This window comes from Pollicipes pollicipes, unplaced genomic scaffold (genome assembly GCF_011947565.3).
Source record: "Pollicipes pollicipes isolate AB1234 unplaced genomic scaffold, Ppol_2.1 Scaffold_7262;HRSCAF=8765_pilon_pilon_pilon, whole genome shotgun sequence".
NCBI lineage: Eukaryota > Metazoa > Arthropoda > Thecostraca > Pollicipedomorpha > Pollicipedidae > Pollicipes > Pollicipes pollicipes.
Window position 1 is genome coordinate 9,824,422 of NW_023597055.1, and position 6,000 is coordinate 9,830,421.

The following is a 6,000-nucleotide window of genomic DNA, read 5'->3' on the forward strand; positions in this document are numbered from 1 at the left end:
CCGTCACTGCTGCCGGTCATGGTCCGTCCCCCCCCCCCCCCTCCCACTCCTCCTCGCACGCCATGTTAGTCGCCGCTTTAGCTGCGTGTCAAAGAGCCGTATTTGGCGTCGCTGCTTCGGGCTGATGGTTTTGGACAGCGGCTGGACTGTTGGTGAAGCCGGCAACGAGCATCGAGGGAAGCCGTGCGGCGGCCCGTGTCACTGGACAAGCCGAGTTTCTCATGAGGCTCAGATTTTTTGCGCTCTGGACTTTGCAATTTGTTCGTGTAAGCAGCCTCACCACCCTAATCCTTTAAAAAATCACCAGTGGTGATGACATCGCACTGAAGTTAACCACACCTAGGTCATGCTAGCGTTCGGGACACTTCCAAGCAGCTGCAGTTAGTTGCAGGCCAAACAACCGGGTGCGGACCGGCTGTTTGGCGCTAAGACTAGTTGCGCAGATCTTGGCATTAGATATCCACCCCCGTTAGAGGCTATCAAGTGAGTCCGTGTGATAACTCGTACCGGAGTTAATTGCGTTTCCTTTACTCCGGTACGGCGTCATTTCGCACCCGTTGAGCTGATACGCCGGCGTGTGTGATGTCACAGTTGAGCTTGTTTGTACCGTGTCAGCTTTGGACGTCAAATGCTGTCTAGCTGCTACGGTCCAGTCCCCGGCGGCGTTTGAGCGCGGGACCATTTTAGCAGCCATTCAGCTGCTGGTAGGCTGCCTGCCTGCTGGCTGTTGGTGCCGCTGATGGGCCGTGCGCCGCCGTATACCTCAGGAGGCGGGCTGTCTGTACCTGGCCAGCCCGCCGGCGCCGTCGGAGCTGCCCCGGCCGCAGTTCAGCTGGCTGCCGCCGCCGCCGCCGCCGTCTCCGCCGGCTCCAGCTCCAGCTCCAGCTCCAGCTCCGGTCAGCGCCCAGGCGGCGGCTGTCAAGACGTCGCCGGGCCAGGGCCAGGCCGAGCGGCGCGCCTCCAGAGGTGAGGCGGGCCAGGGGAGGGCAGGGGCGGACGGCCGCGGCTGCGGCGGCGCGGTAATGCAGCGTGGGTCCAGGGTGGGGGTCGGGCGCTTAAGAATAGTCAGGTGACTGGAATCCCCCGACGTGAGAGCTGAGAGAGGCTGGTTCCCGATCATGGCTTGACTCATAGATAAGACAGTAGTAATAGCGTTATTCCTCGGAGAAAACCAGCAGAATGGAGATATAGATGGGTTGATATTTCTGCAGCATGCCTTTATCGAAACAGCGGTAGAATTTGGCACTTTGCTTTTGTTTCGATAAAGGCATGTTGTCGAAATATCAACCGGCCTACATCTCCATTCAGCCGGCTGTTCTCCGAGGGGTAAGGCTATTACTACTGCCTTATCTATGTGAGAAAAAAAAAATTCCCTCGCAAGTGCACTGAACAACTTTCGTTTGACTCGGAAAAGTTGTAAGAAAAGTTGAGTTGTATCAGTTTTACTCTGAAATCCTAGAAATACTGAGGGTGGGATTAAGATTATTGTGTTTGCAGACGACTATAGCTTTCAGTTTCATTTGGAGCGTTGAAGTTTTGGAGAGCAGGTCCTGGTCTTCTTGCTGTTTTTTGTTGTTGTAAATAGCTTCTGAATGAACCCCTTTTAAATAAGACGACTTGCCCCTTCCTGGGGTAAATTGTATCTTATCGCGGGGAAGTAATGTTTAAAGTGAATATTTCTGACTGACCGCACCTCCCGCCCCAAGCTTCGTCTCTTACCATGCACAAGAGCCGACCACACAGCGTCAACCACGCGGACGCGGTCAGTACGCGGCACGTTTCTAATTTGCTGCAGCTAGAAAGCACAGCTTTGCAAACGAAGTTTATTGAGGTTCTGATCAGAGGTGTCCCTCCGTTATAGGACCCGGAGATGGAGAGCAGGCTCAACCCCACGTACACGCCCCCTCCCCCCCCCCCCCACACACACACGTAAGGGAGAGTGGGGTGAGCTGTATCATGTGGAGTAGTATCAGGGCGATTTACTCCAAATGTACGCGGCAGATGGCAGTCTTGGGTCACTCAGCTGGTGCACCAGCTCTCTCTACATTTCAGTGCAATTCCAGCCGGATACGTGCACGCGTCTTGGAGTAAGCACGACAAAGCTGTCTTTTGCACATTGTCGAAAACTACAGAGATTGGTGTACTTGGGGGCTTTCAGCAAAACTAGACCAATCTGAATGATATACTGAGTGGTGGGAAATAGCAGGTGTCGCATATGCTGTAAACCTTTTAGCATCTGCTAGTCAAAAATTTCGGGATGGCGCAAGTTGTGTCAGCTGTGCGTGGGTTAGGTTCTGTCGTTGATAAAATGCACTGACTTTACACCATTGACTGGCTTGCTGTACACCATTGACTGACATGACTGCCATGAATCATTGTCACGCAAACAAGTAGACCGTGTTTTTTATTTGCATTACCCCGGTTTGCGTCACAAGACCCATGATTACCACGGCAACCAAAATCGATTTGGCAGTAGGCAGCAGCAAAACAAATACTGGCTGGTTCTAAGGGCAAAAAAAGTCATCACGCAATTACGAGGAATTACGAAATAATGCAGACCAGCACATTTGGTCTCTAGCTGCAGCAAACTAGACATGTGACGTGTCCTGAAGACCGAGTCCGCGTGGTCGAGGCTGTGCGGTCGGCTCTTGGCTTGGAAGAGACGAAGTTTGGGAAGGGAAGGACGGTCAGTCAGTTCTCTGGCTGCGCTGTTTCATGACAGGCGAGCTTGATGCTAAATAAATAGGAACAATTTGGTGCGCATGCTGTGGATTGCGTCGGCCCCCTGCGTGGTTTTCACCGATGTCACTTCCTACCGCGCTGTCCAGCATGTTTGCCTCGCAGATGATATGCGGGCGTTGGGTCGTCCACTTTGGCCCCAGGGCTGCGTGTGCATTTGTGTTTGTGTGCTTGTGTGGGCGAGTTTGTTGTGGACTTGTTTGCCTGTCGCTCGCGGCAGCGCCGGCCATGCATTGTGCTGGCGCTGGCGCTGGCCTTGGCCCCGGCCCCGGCCCCGGCCCCGGCCCCGGCCCCGGCCCCGGCCCCGGCCCCGGCCCCGGCCCCGGCCCTGGGTCTGGCCCTGGCCCCTGCCCTGACCCTGGCCGTGGCCGTGACCGTGACCGTGACCGTGACCGTGACCGTGACCGTGACCGTGACCGTGACCGTGACCGTGACCATGGCCCTGACCCTGACCCTGACCCTGGCCCTGGCTCTGACCCTGGCTCTGGCTCTGGCCCTGGCCCTGGCCCTGACCCTGACCCTGACCCTGACCCTGACCCTGACCCTGACCCTGACCCTGACCGTGCCGTGCGCTGCCGCTGACCCGTCACCCGGCCCGGCAGGTCGGAGTCGCATCGCCGCCCAGTTTCCGTCGCCGGGCGCCGGCGCCGCCGCCTCCGCCAAGTAGCGCGGCGCCGCGTGCGGTCCGCCGACGTAGTCAGCTGGCGTACAGTCAGCTGACGGCCCCGTGGCTCGTGGTCCGCGGGGTCCGCCGTGCTGCTGGCTCAAGTGGTGGAGTGAGGTTGGCATTCCGTCTTCCCCGCGCGCGCGCGTCCGACTCAGAGCATGCGTGGACCGACGCTGTGTGTGTGTGTGATGTGAGGGGCGCAGTAGTGCGCCTGCTGTGGAGGGCCGGTGCCAGTCTGCTCGCCTGTACAAACCAGCCGCGGCGGCGGGCGGTCTGTGTGAGCGAAGCACTCGCAGACGGTTGTGGCGCTCAGCCCGGCGGCGAACGGTCCGCGGGGTTGAGGACTCGCAGAGACTGTTGGGACGCACAGCTGCTCGGCCGGCCGGCGCGACGGCGCATTCTCCGCGTGGATCGGCGTCGGGCACACCCGTGATATCGAGGCCATATCAGGCTCGTCGCCGGTGGGCGAGTCGCCAAAGAGACGCGCTCGGACCACGCTCGGTCGCGTCGCTTCACGGACGGGTTGCTGGTGCGACAAAGCGTCGCCGGTAGGTGGCGGGGCTCCGTACAAATGCTCCGTTCGCCCAAGCAACGCCAGTACAACGCGTGTGTAGCGCGCCTGGGCGAGCTGCGGGCGGCATGTGTCGCACTGGTGAGGGATTTGTTGGCCGTTGGAAAGAAGTCAGCTGGCTGGGGTATACAGCGATCGCATGGCCTTCGGGTTTATCAAGGCTATTTTTGTTTTCTTTTTCGGAGTGGTCACGGAGGAGCTGTAAGCTGCGCAAGGCCCCGTGCGCTTGTTAGCTGGGGCTTGGGATTTGTGTGATGTGCAGTATAGCGGCCGTTCTGCACACGCGCCGATATATTGGAAATGTCCCCATTCTGTTTATGTTCGCGTCTAGTCGTCCGGTAGGTGCGTCAAAACATATGTATGTTACTTAATCGCCGCTTGAAATTTGTGCTTTAGCTTCCGCTTACCCACCTGCATTGGTGCTATGATTGACATCGTTGTCAGAACTTTTTTTGCGTCACCAAATGGCATCGCCTGGAACTCTATGCAGCAGTTGATGCCAGTTTGTGAACTCGGCGATGGGTTAGACTTGCACGTCACAGCTGTAAGTGATTGGTATCGATGTAGGAGCTCAGTCCTGCGTCCTACGCGCTGTTCACCTGAGCTGTGTGGTACAAACGCTCCCCCTTAGCCTGTGGTCGCCGCGAGCCACCGAACCCCGTCGGGCGCTGTCCGCCTACCACCGCGTGTACCCCGCGGCGCGCTCTAGTGGGCCGCCGCCGCTCGCTGGTCGTGACTCAACCCTCGTCGGCGCGCCGGCCGCGAAGGTCCCGCATCTGCGTGCACCCCGCCTCGCCTGCCGCGCCGCCGGGGGTTCCACGCACCGTGTTCTGCCATCGTGCGGCCGATTCGCGAAGCTCTGGGCGTGTTCGTCGTTGCCGCCCGCGTTGTTCGTGAACTTTTGCCTCGTCGGCGTTCCCATTGGCTATCTCATCGGCGTTTCCATTGGCTATCAAGGTGGACGGTTTGTGTAGCGATAGTCTGGTGCGCGCACTGCAGTATTCGCGTGAACCAGGCTGGGTGCATGACTTGGACCTGACGTCACGACACGTATGACGTCATGGAAGTCGTTGTGGTCCGTTGATGCTGCGTCCGTGATGCCGGGCGTCAGCGGCGCCTGGCAGACAATGATCTCGTCTGTGCATGACTTCCGTGGGCGCCGTTCTCCCCCGATGTCGCTGGTGCACGTGCTCTATCGTCCACCAGGCACGTGCGGACAGTTAATGCTCTCTGAAGAGCACTGCTCTTGCTGTCCGGCTGATGTGCGCGGCGCAGCGCTCTGGCGGAACCTAGGAGGTAGCTTTTGTTGTCCGGAGGCCGCGGGCGGGCCCAGCATGCGCCGCAGGGGTGACCGTTCAGTTATTTGTGCGATCCGGCAACACCGACCCGCGGTGGGTAGCCTGTCGATGTTCCGAATAGGTTTTTGTAGCTCTTTTTACCGCGCCTTCATTTCGTGCGCCTCGGCAGGTGGGAAATGTTTGTACAACGGCTGCTGTACAACGGGCGTTGTTTTCCCTGTAACCGGAGCTTGTCACGTGGTTTGCCAGACCGGATCCGGCGGACATATCGAAGCTCAGTTTGGGCTTTCATTGCCAGTAGTGACGGTGGCTTTTTACTTGGAAGTGTGTGAACAAATACTGAATAAATAAAGCAGTTCATGATATGTATGGTATTGTTTTCGTCAACGGCGCCACCCTGACGGAAATGGAATGCTCTTGTCTGAAGTTCTGCGATTCTAGCCAGGAGAAGAGATTCTTCTATCGAGAGACTTTGAAAAAAATTGCCCTCACATTTTAATTGGATGGATTTCTGGGATCATAGCTTACGCTAATCAGGACTTGTCGCATGGACCTTACCCTACCACTCTATCTTGAAATTCCAGTTGAATGAATTCTTTGAATTTTCAGCCGAATTATTTTGAGTTCTGTGGCAAAAGGTCAACGTGCTGAAATGGTGGGTGCAGAAATCAAAGCAACGTAGGCAGGACGACACTGAAGACTCGATGAATCGCGCATTCTCGTTC